A 16905-nucleotide genomic window follows, 5' to 3' on the forward strand; every position below is an offset into this window, starting at 1 on the left:
ATGTGAGGCGCTTCAAGGAAAAAAGTATTCATAACAGTGTTTCAACTCATAGACCCTTTCAACTAGTTTTGACATTTACATGAACTTTGGATCGTGGAGTGGATGAGTGAGCATATACCTGCCTACTTGGCACACCACTGGAGGAAGATTATTTTGAAGAGCACATGATTTGGTTAGGGTTAAGTGGACTTAGTCTAGGGTTTAACCATCTACTTGTAGTTATGTCCTCCTCTATATGAGGATGGAAGAGTGCATCACTTTAGTACATTAATTTTTGCTAGTTGGCTAATACTAAATTCACTATGATAGCTAGTTGTTTGCTTTTGCATTGGCCACCTGGGAGACGCAGATTCATTGTTGTGTAATCCTCTTTCTTGAGTAATAGAAAAATATGTGCTTTGCGATGCCAATGAGTCTCTGGATCTCATTTTTTCAGATCTCATAGCTATTTTCTTCACTGTTGATTTAACACACAAATCTGGCTTTTTTATTATTGAGCCCATTCATTATATTAATTTAACAAACAATTGACCCAGCACTGAGGTTAGCATCCTAGCCTAATTTTTAAGTTAGGATTCATATTATGTGTAATGTTGAGTTGCCGCTAAGATAATTGAGTTTACAACTTAGATTTTTAGAATTTTATTGTTTAGATCTAGTCTCTAGCCACTGCTAGAATGATCTAACCTTTAGATATCTAGCCTCCGCTCTTGAATATTTACTTCAAAATTTGGTGTTTGCAGACCTAATGTTTTGATGTTTGTCTTAGAAGATTCCAGACTCCCGATGAACAAACATAACGGTCCACCAACCAATTGTTCAATTATTGAGGATAATGAAAGGTTCTCAAACCACTAAATCGTGTTATGCAGTGAAATTCTAACACATGCAGGTTGATATATCTAATTAGCAGAGTGTGATATTACTTTAGGAATTCTACAAGGTTATTCAACTAAATTAAAATGGATTTTTGAAAGAATTAAAGGATTGCCCAAATGCATGTGGGCTAGCAACAAGTAGCAAGTTGATCGAGCATGTATTAACATGAAGATCAAGATACAAAACCCCCAGAGTCAGTGCAAATGAAGACAGGTCCAAAGCCTAGATAATATTCAAAGCATATGTATATTCCTCATAGCATGGAAACTAAGCCAAAGAGAATCTAGAAGTATTTCTCAAAAACAAAATTGAAAGATTACGAGTAATGGGTGGGTTGATAAATATAATTAGGGGGTTGTGATGTTAGTCTAGGATTTTGACAAAATCATTCGACTAAATCAAATAGAATTTCAAGAAATTTAACTCTTGGTTGTCCTATTATATGACAAAAGATATATTATACAATGCCCCAGGCTTTATTAATGATGATTGGGTCTTTGCTTAATGGTTATGATTTAATCACTGGCTAAGGCTAACGTTAAGCTCATTTACGTCTTGGTTTAGTTGTTTAGAAAATAAAGATATTTTTTGGTGGGGTTGATTGATCTGCTAAAGTTTAAATTTGATATTTGCAATAAAATCAATACAAACTAGGCATTCACTACCCTCACTAAGGTTTGCCAATTACAAGTTTCCCAGTTCCACCACCTTGGTATAATATTTAGATTTTAAACACATAGGGTTTTTTTAAATAAAAATTGATGTCATAAGACACCAACGCCATCGCATTATGAACCATTCCATGAATTATCACTACTAGAAAGCTCCATGATTGTCTCTCGTAGTTTGTTTGCTAGGTGTAAAGATCTTTCATGAGCTTGGGCATTTATAGACAATAATGTTATCTATAAGTGCTTCAATCTGAGAAAAAAAATACCATCTCAATCAATTGCACTCTTGTAACTCTTAAGCTTTTCCAAAGAGCATTTGATATTGTATATCAGCAGGGCCCTCATTTGTAAACATATCATATCTCTTGTACATTCAATATTCCTAAATATAAGTATTACTTGTATTATAATAGATAATTACATATTTCAGTTATTCTAGATATTCGTGAGAATACGAACCTTGTTCATTACAAAAAACCAAGAAAATAAACCATCCTTGTTATTTGTCTAAGCAATAATCATATTACTACAACTTGTGTAAGCATAATCTTCATTGCGGAGTAGTCATTCTTTACATCCGTGGCATATTATTATTATTATTATTATTAATGATTCAAAGAATGTCGTAATTGTCACTTCCACCACATCCATTATTATTTCTGCACTTATTTCATTTCCATCCTAACCTAACATGAAGCCCCAATTGCTATTGTTCCTTATTAGTACTTTCTTCGAGAAATAAATCATTGGACACCAATTTCATAATAATATTGCTATAGTTTGATTGTGGAAGATATTGCCTTCAACCTTCTTATTCCTTATATTTTGAACATCTTAACATTACCCTTAATACACTCTATTGTGATGCCATTAATCCTAACATAACCATTTTCCCATGTACCTCATAAAATGTCAAATGAACGTTGTTAAAATTCTTTTGGTGGTTGTTCCTTAGAAACCAGTCAAATATAGATTACATAGAACCAAAGCTTGGTTCCATTAGAGTTCTTCACATTGCATCTAAGATAGACTTTGTGCTCGCCATGTCATGGTAATCCTAGATTGACATTCTATTAGTTTGGATTAGCATGTTCTTTGCATAGAATAGTTACTTCATGTTAGCTTGATTTTCATTTCCTTAGGAAATCTCTTAAAACATTATCATTTGATAGTAACTAAGGAAAGAACATGAACGATAAATGTTGAAGACAATTCAAGACGAGAGAACTTAGGGATTGGCTCAAGCCAGGGAAAAACCCCAAGATGGGAAAACCCTTGATCAAATCTTCTTATTATTGATATCACATATTCAGCAAAGAGAGAAACACAAATGACAAAGATGCAACCCAGGGAAAGCTACAATAGCTGACAAATTCTGGCCTAACCAGAGATCAATAGTAGACAAAGCAACTACAAAGAATGTTTGAAAAGGACCTCGGTCCTAGTCCAGAGAGTGCAACCTTCCTCTCTAAGTATAATGAACCCCAATATAGTGATATATTGAGCAATCATACACAATGATGAAACAATTGTGGATCTGGAACCTGATTAGGGCTTGATTGTAGACAACATCAATCCATTCAGTGCCTTCAATTGTTGTAGCTTGCATCCTTCTCATTGTGGCCAACCCTGGCTGCTTATATATTGACTTCCCCTATGAGAATAGGGCCTAATGTTCCTTCTAACTAGCCCAGAACAAGTCTGCGGTGCTCCTCCAATAATCTCAGGGCTTGCAGCGTACCTAAACAAGGAGAACACACACAAATCATCTACAGATTTATCCGATTTCCTCGTCCTGCCTTTTCTGTACTTTGGACCCACAAACAGACTTGTAAACATCTCTTGTTACCTCGGCCTTGACCTTCATGTGTTGTGGTTTTCCTACTGGGAGGGATTCCATCCTAGAATATAACCCACAAACAAAACTTTGACCTCCTTTGAAACCACAATTGCCTCAAACATATTCTCCAGTATGTTGATGCATGTAATGAGAATGGAGGGCATCTATATATAGCAACTTGTCCTTATGGAGGTGAAGTTGACCTTAACATTATGTAGGCAAATTTGAAAAAAATTAAGTAAATAAATATTTTTCCTTATCCAAATTTAGTTATCTTTAAGTCAATTTTGATCCTCTCAGAAAGAGGATATCATTGCCACAACTATCTTCTTTAAAAGCGTTGTCCAAAGTGGAATTTGGCCCTAGTTGCCAATTTTAACACTCCCTCTCAACTAGGGAGAATTCCACCTCCCAATCCATCCATTATCATGCCATCTTGATATCATCTCTGCATCTTGACTCATATCTGCTCTGTTGAACACTGATATAATAATGAAAAAGAATTGATCAAGAGTGAGTCAAGACCTTACCACTCTCCATTGACAAAAGTCAGTCCAGAGGTAAAACCTCACTTACACTTGATCCCAGATCAAGTTGAAGAACACCATGCATCCTAGTCATACGGAGTACACGATGAATCCATCGATAGTGCTATGGTCCCTAACCACTTTTCCCAACTCATTGGTTAGATGAGAGGTACTTCCCATGTTGTCCCGGACTACATGGGTAGGATGATGCAAAAACATCAGCAGAGAAAGAATATCCCACATAAACCTCACTCAGACTTGATCCTAGATCAAGTTGAAGAACACCATGCATCCTAGTCATAGGGAATACAATAGTACACGATGCATCCATCGGTAATGCTATGGTCCCTAACCACTTTTCCCAACTCATTGGTTAGATGAGAGGTACTTCCCATGTGTCCCGGACTACATGGGTAGGTTGATGCAAAAACATCAGCGAAGAAAGAATATCTCACATCCTGCTCACAACCACATGTAGGGAAAGTAGAATCCACATCCTACAAACACATGTCATAGCCACACGTAGGGAAAGGATGAACCACATCCTACAAACACGTCACCATCAAACGTATGGAAAGGATGAACTGCATCCTACAGTCATATGTCACAACCATCATAGGTAAAGGAGAAACCACATCCTACGCACATGCAAACAACCAAGAGTAAGTAAAGGATGAACGAAGTCCTACATGCATGCTAATCATCAAGGTAGTAAGGATTTTACACATGGGGAAAGCATGAGCCACGGCCCACCAACATGTCAACAATCGATCATAGGGAATGATCATCCTACATGTGGGGAAAGGATGAACCATGTCCCACCAACACGTCCACATGTGACAACCAATAGATGTTTATTTGCATCCCTAACTGGAGTGTCCACAAGACAAGGCGAACCATTCATCTTGCTCACATGCCATAGGAGAAGGTGAACCACTCATCCTATGCATATATCATCAACTATAGGGGAAGGCGAACCATTCACCCTATGCTCTCATATATCATCAACTATAGGGGAGTGTCCACAGGACAAGGCGAACCATTCATCTTGCTCACATGCCATAGGAGAAGGTGAACCACTCATCCTATGCATATATCATCAACTATAGGGGAAGGTGAACCATTCACCCTATGCTCTCATATATCATCATGGAGTATCACAGGGGAAGGTGAACCACTCACTCTATGGTCGCTCATAGCTCAAGTAGTACCCCAAGCTCCCAGAGCTCAATGATCAATAGAGACCCTCATAGTAGGGTCTATCCACGACTCCCAACCTCTCCTTGAAGAATTTACCAACGGGCTCTATATGGATGACAATAATATGTTCATCCAACCAATAACGATGGAGCTTGGTAGCTCTTCATGTATCATATCAAAATAAAGTGACACCAAATACTTAGGGTTGGCGTTGAACATGGATTCTTTAAAAAATGAATCCCACTCAAAAATATTGCAATATACAATGATGGTTACGAGCACGTGCTCAAATGGCTAACTGAAGAGCTTCAACAACCACCTGGCATCATAATAAGCATGCTTTTAGCTTCAATAGTGCTCCCATAGCAATGTATAATCAAGAAATATAACACTAGATGTACTCCTTTTACTCATCACATTGCCAACCGAGCCAGTATCTGAATATCCATGAAATCTTATATTCTAGCGGTGAATTTTTGACCATAAATAGTGGCATCACATATATCTCAACAAGCAGCACATCCATAGCTTGACTTAGAGGCGTGATAGGTGTTTATCAAGAAAACCAGGGATCAATAGCGTCTCCATCTCATCAGAATTTTAAATGCAAGAAATAGTTTATCAAGGATTTCCATCTTGGCTTGGAAAACCTTATATCGATATCAACAAACATCATTTTCAATCATTACTCCCTCTAAATATTGGGAAAGTGACCTTATCCAAATCATTAAAGAGTTAACTTCGATCATATCATCATCAAGAAGCTTACATCAAGGAGTCTATAACATCAAAGAGTTCATCATCAATGAATCCACATCATCATCATTCACGAGTTCATATCAACATTAAGAGATTATGTTAGCATCACGAGATCCACATCATTTATATAATGAAGAAATCCAAGGAATAGAGTATATAGATCAACTATATCCTCTACTTCATCATTGTCCAGATTATCATCATCACAAAGTCCAATCACATTATTCATGACATCAAAAGAGTACTTATCAACAAGGAGTGTGTATCATTTATCATCATTGTCCAGATTATCATCATCACAGAGTCCAATCACATTATTCATGACATCAAAAGAGTACTTATCAACAAGGAGTGTGTATCATTTATCATTCTATGGGTTCATATCATCACCATCATTATTAAGGACTTCACATCACATCATCATCAAGAAACATTAATAAAAGAGATGTATAATACTTATCTTTTGAAATCTGGACAACTTCCTCTTAGTCCTAGCACTTTTATGACTAGCCTTTTCTTTCAACACAGGAGTATCAGGTCTGCCATGCCAAGCGAATAGTAAGTCTGCCATTATGAAATATGAGATCATATGAACATTATGTCTATCATACGATTAATATAATATGTCATATAAGGATTATGTCTGTCGTTAATATAATGTGCCATATTCATATGAGTATCTTGTCTGCCATATAATAGAATTTGCCATATCCATATGAGGATCCTATCTGCCATGTAATATGTCATATCCATATGAGGAACCCAACTGCCGTGTGATACGTCATATCCATATGAGGATCCTGTTTGCCATTAATATATTGTGCCATATCCAGTATCAGAATATCCATGAAATCTTGTATATGGTGAATTTCTGACCATAAATAGTGGCATCACACAGATATCTCGATGAGCAGCACATCCATAGCTTGACTTAGAGGCATGTGATAGGTGTTTATCAAGAAAACCAGGGATGAACGGCATCTCTATCTCATCAGACTTTTAAATGCAGGAAATAGTTTATCAAGGATTTCCATCTTGGCTTTGAAAATATTAAATTGATATCAACAAACATCATTTTCAATCATTACTCCCTCTAAATATTGGGAAAGTGACCTTACCCAATCATTGAGGAGTTAACTTCGTTCATATCACATCATCAAGAAGCTTACATCAAGGAGTCTATAACATCAAAGAGTTCATCATCAATTTATCCACATCATCATCATTCACGAGTTCATATCAACATTAAGAGATTGTTAGCATCAGGAAGCTTACATCAAGGAGTCTATAACATCAAAGAGTTCATCATCAATTTATCCACATCATCATCATTCACGAGTTCATATCAACATTAAGAGATTGTTAGCATCAGGAGATCCACATCATTTATGTAATGAAGAAATCCAAGGAATAGAGTATATAGATCAACTATATCATCTACTTCATCATTGTCCAGATCATCATCATCAAAGAGTCCAATCACATTATTCATGACATCAAAAGAGTACTTATCAACAAGGAGTGTGTGTCATTTATCATGCTATGGGCTCATATCATTACCATCATTATTAAGGACTACACAATACATCATCATCAAGAAACATTAGTGATGGTAAAAGACAATAAAAGAGATGTATAATACTAATCTTTTGAAATTTGGACAACTTCCTCTTAGTCGTAGCACTTCTATGACTAGCATTTTCTTTCAACACAGGAGTATGAGGTCTGCCATGCGAAGCGAATAGTAAGTCTGCCATTATGAAATATGAGATCATATGAACATTCTGTCTGTCATACGAGTAATATAATATGTCATATGAGGATTCTGTCTATCGTTAATATAATGTGCCATATTCATATGAGAATCTTGTCTACCATATAATAGAATTTGCCATCATATGAACATTCTGTCTGTCATACGAGTAATATAATATGTCATATGAGGATTCTGTCTATCGTTAATATAATGTGCCATATTCATATGAGAATCTTGTCTGCCATATATTAGAATTTGCCATATCCATATCAGGATCCTGTCTACCATGTAATATGTCATATCCTTACGAGGAACCTATCTGCCATGTGATATGTCATATCCATATGAGGGTCATGTCTGCCATTAATATAATGTGCCATATCCAGTATCAGAATATCCATGAAATCTTGTGTTTTGGCGGTGAATTTCTGACCATAAACAGTGGCATCACCCAGATATCTCAACGAGCAGCACATCCATAGCTTGACTTAGAGGCATGTGATAGGTGTTTATCAAGAAAACCAGGGATCAACAGCGTCTCCATCTCATCAGACTTTTATTTGCAGGAAATAGTTTATCAAGGATTTCCATGTTGGTTTTGAAAAACTTATATTGATATCAACAGACATCATTTTCCATCATTACTCCCTCTAAATATTGGGAAAGTGACCTTGCCCAAATCATTAAGGAATTAACTTCATTCATATCATCATCAAGAAGCTTACATCAAGGAGTCTATAACATCAAAGAGTTCATCATCAATGAATCCAAATCATCATCATTCACGAGTTTATATCAACATTAAGAGATTATGTTAACATCAGGAGATCCACATCATTTATATATTGAAGAAATCCAAGGAATAGAGTATATAGATCAACTATATCATCTACTTCATCGTTGTCCAGATTATCATCATCAAAGAGTAAGTATCAAGTACCATCAAAGAGTCCAATCACATTATTCATGACATCAAAAGAGTACTTATCAACCAGGAGTGCGTATCATTTATCATTCTATGGGTTCATATCAGCACCATCATTATTAAGGACTTCACATCACATCATCTTCACATCACATCATCATCAAGAAACATTAGTGATGGTAAAAGACAATAAAAGAGATGTATAATACTTATCTTTTGAAATTTGGACATATGACTAGCATTTTCTTTCAACACGGAGTATCAGGTCTGCCATGCCAAGCGAATAGTAAGTCTGCCATTATGAAATATGAGATCATATGAACATTATGTCTGTCATACGATTAATATAATATGTCATATGAGGATTTTGTCTGTCGTTAATATAATGTGCCATATTCATATGAGAATCTTGTCTGCATACAATAGAACTTGCCATATCCATATGAGGATCCTGTCTGCCATGTAATATGTCATATCCATATGAGGAACCTATCTTCCATGTGATATGTCATATCCATATGAGGATCTTGTCTGCCATTAATATAATGTGCCATCTCCATATGAGGATGAGGATCTGTCTGCCATGTAATATGTCATTGTTAATCGCATACATAATATAAGGGTGTACACAAATTCTCATCAATACTTTATATAAATCAACCATATAATAGCAACTTTGGATAATGCTACAACATACTCACATACAGACACCAGCATACTTCACATCATATACTATCTTAGGAGATGACTTGGATTAAATGCATACTACTTGCATCACATACATATTATGTTGTACATGCTATATATTCTATGCAATTTGAGCACTTCATATAACAAAAATTTGACATATAAATTGTGTAACACGTGGATCAAGCAATTGTAGCATTTGTCACCAGCAACATACTCACTATAACATCTGGCAACATGAAGTATACCTTTTAATAGTATCTTAGAACCTATGAACTTTGTTCTTGGACCATAGGAGTCTTACAGTCGTCTTGCAAAATTGAACTTATTCTACATCGGGGATGTATACATAGACAACTAGCCTTTTGAACAATGAAATCTTCTTGTATGAAACTTAAGTGAGTTATGCCAATGACACTTTCGTTCTTAGTCAACCAGGGAATGCCCTACCACAGGGTCTAAAAGTGAGTTATGCCAATGACACTTTCGTTCTTAGTCAACCAGGGAATGCCCTACCACAGGGTCTAAATGGCTATAGTTATTATGCTTCAAACCAGATTTGTAACGAGCATCAAAACTTGAGTAACAAAAGACATCGATACCAGAATTGAGTTATCTCTTGGATTTTAGGTTAGGGCACGGAACAAGGTTTTCAAATAACCAAATTATGGTTTGTCAAATAATTAGGTTGAAACCCTATACATACCTTGTTCAGAGAGTAGAGGAGAGGCCACAGATTTCCAACAACTGCTTATTAGAACCTTAACAAACTGTCATTTGGATCAGAACTTCAAATCAGATTCAAGAGAATTCAGGCCTGAAGAAACTTGGATTGTGTACAATCCGCAGGACAGGTCGATCTGTTCTAGGGCGAAAAGGTAATTGAATAAGTCCTCAAACTCGGACAAAAGAGTTTCTATACCCATATCTGCAATCTTCCAAAATGATTTGCAATCTTTGAAACTTATGAAGTCTCCTCATCATATGATAGTAATTGAGGAAAGAACATGAATGATAAATGCTGAAGACAAGTCAAGAAGAGAGAACTCAGGAATTGGCTCAAACCAGGGCAAAACCCCAAGATGGGAAAACCCTTGATCAAATCTTCTTATAATTAATATCAAATATTCAGCAGAGAGAGAAATACAAATGACAAAGATGCAGGCCATGCAAAGCTACAATTGCTTACAAATTCTGCCCTAACCAGAGATCAATAGTAGACAAAGCAGCTACAGTGAATGTTTAAAAAGGACCTCAGTCCTAGTCCAGATAGTGCAGCCTTCTTCTCTGAATTTAATGAACCATAATATAGTGATACATTGAGCAGTCAAACACAATAGTGAAACAACTGTGGATCTGGAACCTGATTAGGGCTTGATCGTAGACGACATCAGTCCATTCAGTGCCTTCAATTGTTGTGGCTAGCATTATTCTTCTTGTAGCCAGCCCTAGTTGCCTGTAGCTTGACTTCTGCTATGAGAATAGGGCCTAACGTTCTTTCCAGCTAGCCCAACACAGGTTTGTGGTGCTCCTCCAATAATCTCAGGGCTTACAGCTTATCTAAATAGGGAGAACACAACCCAAATCATCTACAGATTTATCCGATACCTGCCTTTTCTGTAATTTGGACCCACAAACAGACTTACAAACATCTCTTGTTACCTCGGCCCTTACCTTCATGTGTTGTGGTTGTCCTACTGGGAGGGATTCGGCCCTAGAATATAACCCACAAACAAAACTTCGACCTCCTCCAAAACCACGGTTGCCTCAGACATATTCTCCAGCAAGTTGATGTATGTAATGAGAATGGAGGACATCTATATATAACAATTTGTCCTTATGGAGGTGAAGCTGACCTTAACATTTTGTAGACAAATTTTAAATTCAAATTTTCATCTTTCCCGTCCTTAATAAGGTCATGATTTGTATTTAGTGATCTTTAGGTCAATTTTGATCCTCTCAGAAAGAGGATATCATTGCCACAACTATCTTCTTCAAAAGAGCTGTTCTGTTCAAAGTGGAATTTGGCTCTAGTTGCCAATTTTAACACATTCTCCATTGATCAAATCATCTTGGTTGTGTCTTCTTTTCTCCTTAATAAAATTCCATACCTGATTTCATTCTTAAACCTGCAATTGTCGCCAACTTCTATTTCTCATATTTTCATTCAGAGATTTAATTATGCTCATACTAGATTTGCCATGTTTTTCCTTTTCCAACCACAACACCCAGCTTATCATTTAGTGATATATGCCCTCCTTTCAAACATCTACGGACAATGGTGAAGCTTTTCCTCGAGTCCCTTCATCATTTGCTTGGTTAGGTTTCAAATGCATTTTCCCAGATTCAGCCTATAAAGGCCTAAGACACTACAATTCCTTCTATTCATTTTGGCAATGACAATAGCTACTCTTATATGGCGATATAACACTTTGTCACTAGTGATAGGCCATTTGAAATCATGTCAGTATATGAATGGGCTCTTACAAATCCTTTTATGAGCAGTAATATTTCAAAGATGGTTGTAAAATTTTCAGACGATAGTACCGGGTTAAACAAAACACAAATTTATGCTTTGAAAGGATTCCTGAAAAGATAAGTTAGCATGTTTTATATCGAATGTAAAAATTAGCTGTACCTACACAATACGTGTCATTCGAACTTTCCGTTCCTAATTATTTTGTTTCTTCTAGTTTGTTCCATTACCAATAAGATAGTTGCGAAGTCTCGTGACATGCTTCTTCTTCAAACGATGTTCTTTCTGTCACATTCATGCAAGAGAAATGAATTAGAAACTGACAAAAGCAAGCCAACCAACTTAAGCTCTCTTGTTTACTCATGCTAGGGTTCACATGTGTGTTTAACCGATAGCTGCTAACTTCCAGAGACAGGAACTGTGACATTTTAGATGAAGTTAAGGTTCACAAGAATGATCTCCAAGAATTTCGTGTTTACCTTGGAAGTGCCTATATGCCTGTAATTTCAGGATCTTCCCCATATATGTATTTCACTAGATATACACATGAAAGAATAAATCCACACCATTGGTGCCACTTGCCTTCAGCAAGATGTCAACACCCAACATCAACATCTTGTAACAGGCAAATCGTGTAACTTAAAAAGAAAAAAGAAATAAGAAAAAATATCCATAAAGGTGTTCTTAAATACATTGCGCAATCCATACCTGAGACAATTGGACAAACAACTTTGATTCCAATGGATTCTGTAAGAAAGATATCCACTGAAACTTCTGAAGTGGTTTTGATATCTCTGCTAGCTGTTGTGACTTTTGGACAACTTGTAGGTCTCAGGAGATGAGATTCTACAACTGAATTATTTACAATATTAAGCCTGGAACCGGTATCCATGAGAACTTTCCAGTACTCAAATTTGGTACCAATTCTGACTTTGAGCTTAATACAATACATCACAACTCCAATAATTTGATTGCATCCTAAACCACTTCGATCTTCTTCTGTTTCTTCATCAGAATTATGCTCATGAATTTCTACTCCTTTGAAAGGTTTCTGATGATAAATATAAATTTGTGTCTGGGCTGAGAAAACAGGTTGTGTTGAACTAGATCCTTGTTCAATTCCGGGTTTCATTCGCCTGAGTTGACAGTCTTGATGACTTTCAGTACAAAGCCTTCGGTTCTCCTTCACTGTCTTTCTCAGTTCCTTTATTGCTCTATGGATGCTAAGCAGAGTTTGTGGTAGATCTTCACCAAAATCTTCTTGCCTGAATTGTCTTGTCAAAGCTTCTACTGAGAAAAGAGACGCTGGTGGCACATATCCCCAGTTCGGATTATTCTGCTTTGCTGGTTTTGAATTTAACTGATTTACCAGCAGTTCTTTATACATTTCTTTCAACTGGGGATCTGTGGCTGCCATCATTTGTGCGAACAAATTTCTCGTTTGTTCTTCTGTCTCTGGCTGTTTCATCATATTTAGGGAGTGACACTGGCAGACATCTGGATCGCTGCAATCACAATTATCTTTGAAACATTCCCCACAATGGGGATCATTACAGTATTCATCCAGAATCAGAGTTAAATCTATTTACATAATCTGATTCTTCTTCACTAGTGATTTCTTCACAACTTTCAAGCAAATTCAAATAATTTACCTTTCCAGATTTATTTCTGTAGAAGATTTTCTTCTTACCTTTCTCTGGTTTATCTTTCTTCCTGTCTTTTTGTAAGTGGACAGTTTGGGGAAATATGTCCTTTCTTGTTACAATGGTAGCATTTGACTTCTTTCTTTCTGGAGTATAGTTGTGTCTTTTTGTAGTCCTTAGGTTTTTTCTGATGGATAATTCTTTTGCCAGAAAAATTCTTTGAAGAGTGCTTCTTTTTCTTGTAAGCACTTTGTTCTCTCCCCTCTGAATTTTTAGGGGCAGAAAGATGCCATTGTTTGCATAATTGTTGATAGCCATGCGGCTTTCTTGGATTTGTAGCTGCTCTAGCAATCTTCATTTGTGAGCAGAGTTCAACAATTATTGCCTTGACTGCTTGCCTTAACTGAGTGAGCCGGGTGCAAAGAAACCATCAATCTTTAATCGGGTGAATTGATAGGGCATTGTAAGGATAGCACTGAGACCGTATATTTTCCACCAATCTTCAAACCAGTTAGGGAAAGGATCTTCTTGATTCATTCTTTTTGTTGGCCAATCTTCATAGCTAAAGTCAAATTGGAGATGATAGAAGAAATTGGATGAGATATTTTCTAAATTCATCATTTGGAAGAAGGCAGACTTTTGTCTTTCTGGATCAAAATCAGTCCTTCTAAAAGGATTGTTGAACTGTTTAATTGTTAGTCTGCAATTTCCAATTCTGTTATCATCTTCATAATAAATTTCATAAGAAATATTTCCAATATGAGCCAAATAATCAAGTTCTTGAATGGCCAGATCTGGTATAAAAGTAATCATATTTATCCTCCTTCTGTCTTCTTCAATATTGCCATGTGGATTTGGTGGATTTGAAGGATCTTTGGACTCATGGTTAAAAGCCGAGACATTGAAAGATCCTGTTCTGTTAAACACATGGAAAAATTCACAAGTTCTAAATATAGATGGAAGTGTGTACATGGACCCTACAACCTCACTCCCTGTAAACAATATGATTGGTTGTTTACTTTATGGCATCACTGTAAATTTTATTGGGTTTCCCCAGATTAACAATGATTTAACTGCTATTACTTTGGTTGCTATGAAACTCCATAATATGCAGCATTTTGATGAATATTTTAATGAGTTCCTACACAGGTTGCATCTCCTGAACTCATTCTTGAACCAAAATGGAAAGAAATATTCATCTCTTCTTTACCATTATGGGTTTCACAAGCCATAGTCACCAAATTGCCTGGAAAAATTGGTGACTACAAATTTGGAGTTATAAGGCAAGCAGTTAAGGCAATAATTGTTGAACTCTGCTCACAAATGAAGATTGCTAGAGCAGCTACAAATCCAAGAAAGTCGTGATATATATATATAGATATATATATATGGCTGCTCAACAAAGGATTTTCATATCTTGATTTTTATTCGCTCTGCGGCTCTTGGTGGTCTTCATGATCCGGACTTAAACAGGAACGTAACAAATTATAGAGATAACCATAAACACAGATATGCAGCGGAAATAATACTTCATTTCATTAATGTAAAATACTGAAATATGCTTACAAACGGTAATGGAAATAAACTAGCTAGGGCGATGGTAGCTTATCTCTGAAGAGAGATGTGGTGGCTACATGCCTCTGAACTGTGTTACAATGAGGCTCGAAGGCCTATTTATTGTTGAGAAACAATGTAAAACCCTTAACATTCCAAAACCTAACCCTAGAAGATGAAACGCCAAACTGTGGGCCCGTTTGGGTAAATTGGTACACCAATTTCCTGGGGTCGTAACTTTGGCATACGATCTCCGTTTGACGCGTACAATAGCTCGTTAGAAAGATCTATCCGAGCATTGCCACTTTGGGAGGTAACATGGGTCCATGGACCCATGTTGCCCCAGATTTCCCAAAAACGTCGTTTAGGGCCTCAAAACGGCTCCGGAAGTTCAGAACCCGAAAAACTGACCGAAAAACTGCTAAAAATAGTAAGTTGTGCTACAATTAAGGAAACTGAAAACGCTGAGAGAAACAGTGGTGGGGGTCCAGGTGGCCACCAATATCCACTTGGATCATTCCTCCCCCCTTAGGAAGCAATGGTCCCCATTGCATTGCATTGAGTTCCTCCATGAGATGAGGAAACTTTTGCTGAACTTGTTCCCTGGTGAGCCACTTGCCCTGGTGAAGGAGTTGGCCTGCTTTGACAACTCGATACAGTTGGATATTCTGTTGGCGAGTGTTCTTGATCTGTGTATCCATGATCCGATCAATTGTAGCTTGTTCCATGCAATCTGGATTTAATTCTGTGGGTGTGAGTTGTTCTGCAATGTCGGATGTGTCTAGCAATGGTGGAAAGTATGGCCGAAGGCGGTCCACATTGAACACTGGGTGCAGGCCAAGGAATGGGGGAATGCTGAGCTCAAATGCGTTGTCTCCCATAGCCTTAGTAATGGTGTAAGGACCATATCGGAGTGGTCTCAGTTTCCGATAGGCTCCAGTAAGGTGTTCCTTTTGCAAATGTAACCAGACTTTGTGGCCCACCTGAAACTTGTGTTGCACCCGATGTTGATCATGTCGCTGCTTGTACTTGGCATTTGATTTCTCCAGAATTTCATGGACATGCTGGCAAATATGTTGGATGCGCTCAATGAAGCTGGTGGCCTTATCTATTTCGGACTGGACATGAGCTGAATTTATGTGAGTAGCTGCAAGTGGCATGGCCACATCAATGGGGCATAGTGGCTGGAATCCAAACCCACCTGAAAAGGGCTATGGCCAGTGGCGCTGTGAAGAGCTCGGTTGTAGTTGTGCTGAACATAGGGGAGGCTCTCGTCCCATGTGTGTGGATGCTTTGAGTTATACATGCGCAGAATGTGCACAATCATCCTATTGACAACCTCTGTCTGGCCATCAGTTTGAGGATGGAAGGCCGTGGACTTCGTGAGTTTGGTGTCCAGCATTGACTAGAGACTGGACCAAAATGTGCTAAGGAACCGACTGTCTCGATCTGAGATGATAGATTGTGGGATCCCAAAGTGCACCCACACTCGTTCAAAGAAGAGTTTAGCAGTGGCTTCTGCTGTGATATTCTTCTTGCAGGCCGCCATAATGGCCATCTTCGAGAACTTGTCGACGACCACAAAAACACAGTCATTTCCATGCTTAGTGGAAGGAAGGCCTGACATGTAATCCATGGAGATGGATTCCCAAGGTCGACTAGGGGTAGGCAACGGGGTATAGAGGCCGTGCTTCTTGATGGTCGGTTTGGCAATGGCGCAGGCAGTACATGATCTGATGTACTTCCCAACATCCTGTCGAAGATTCGGCCAATAGAAATAATTTTGCAGTACTGCCACTGTTTTCTCGACCCCGAAATGCCCAGCAGCCCGACTATAGTGTGCTTCCCAAATCATCTTGGCACGCTCACTTGAAGGAACACAAAGGTGACCCAAGTGGCATAACAGGGCATCCTGGAGGTGAAAATCTGGAACATGCCGACCCTCCAAGAGTGTCTGGTATGTGTGGCCGAATTCTGGGTCGCTTTTA

General features: G+C 37.7%; 1 long non-coding RNA gene across 1 annotated transcript in view; it reads right to left on the bottom strand.

Annotated features, from left to right (window-relative positions):
• Positions 1 to 8616: 8616 nt before the first annotated feature.
• The window catches only part of LOC149216042 (uncharacterized), a 39219-nt gene continuing 30930 nt past the window's right edge, over positions 8617 to 16905 (bottom strand). Inside the window, exon 2 of the long non-coding RNA XR_016251063.1 lies at positions 8617 to 9135. This is a non-coding gene — a long non-coding RNA (uncharacterized LOC149216042). The remainder of the gene's footprint in view (positions 9136 to 16905) is intronic.

Source organism: Pinus tabuliformis, chromosome 1_1 (genome assembly GCF_031772625.1).
Source record: "Pinus tabuliformis cultivar Carrire ecotype Pingquan chromosome 1_1, CPIR1, whole genome shotgun sequence".
NCBI classification, from domain to species: Eukaryota; Viridiplantae; Streptophyta; class Pinopsida; order Pinales; family Pinaceae; genus Pinus; species Pinus tabuliformis.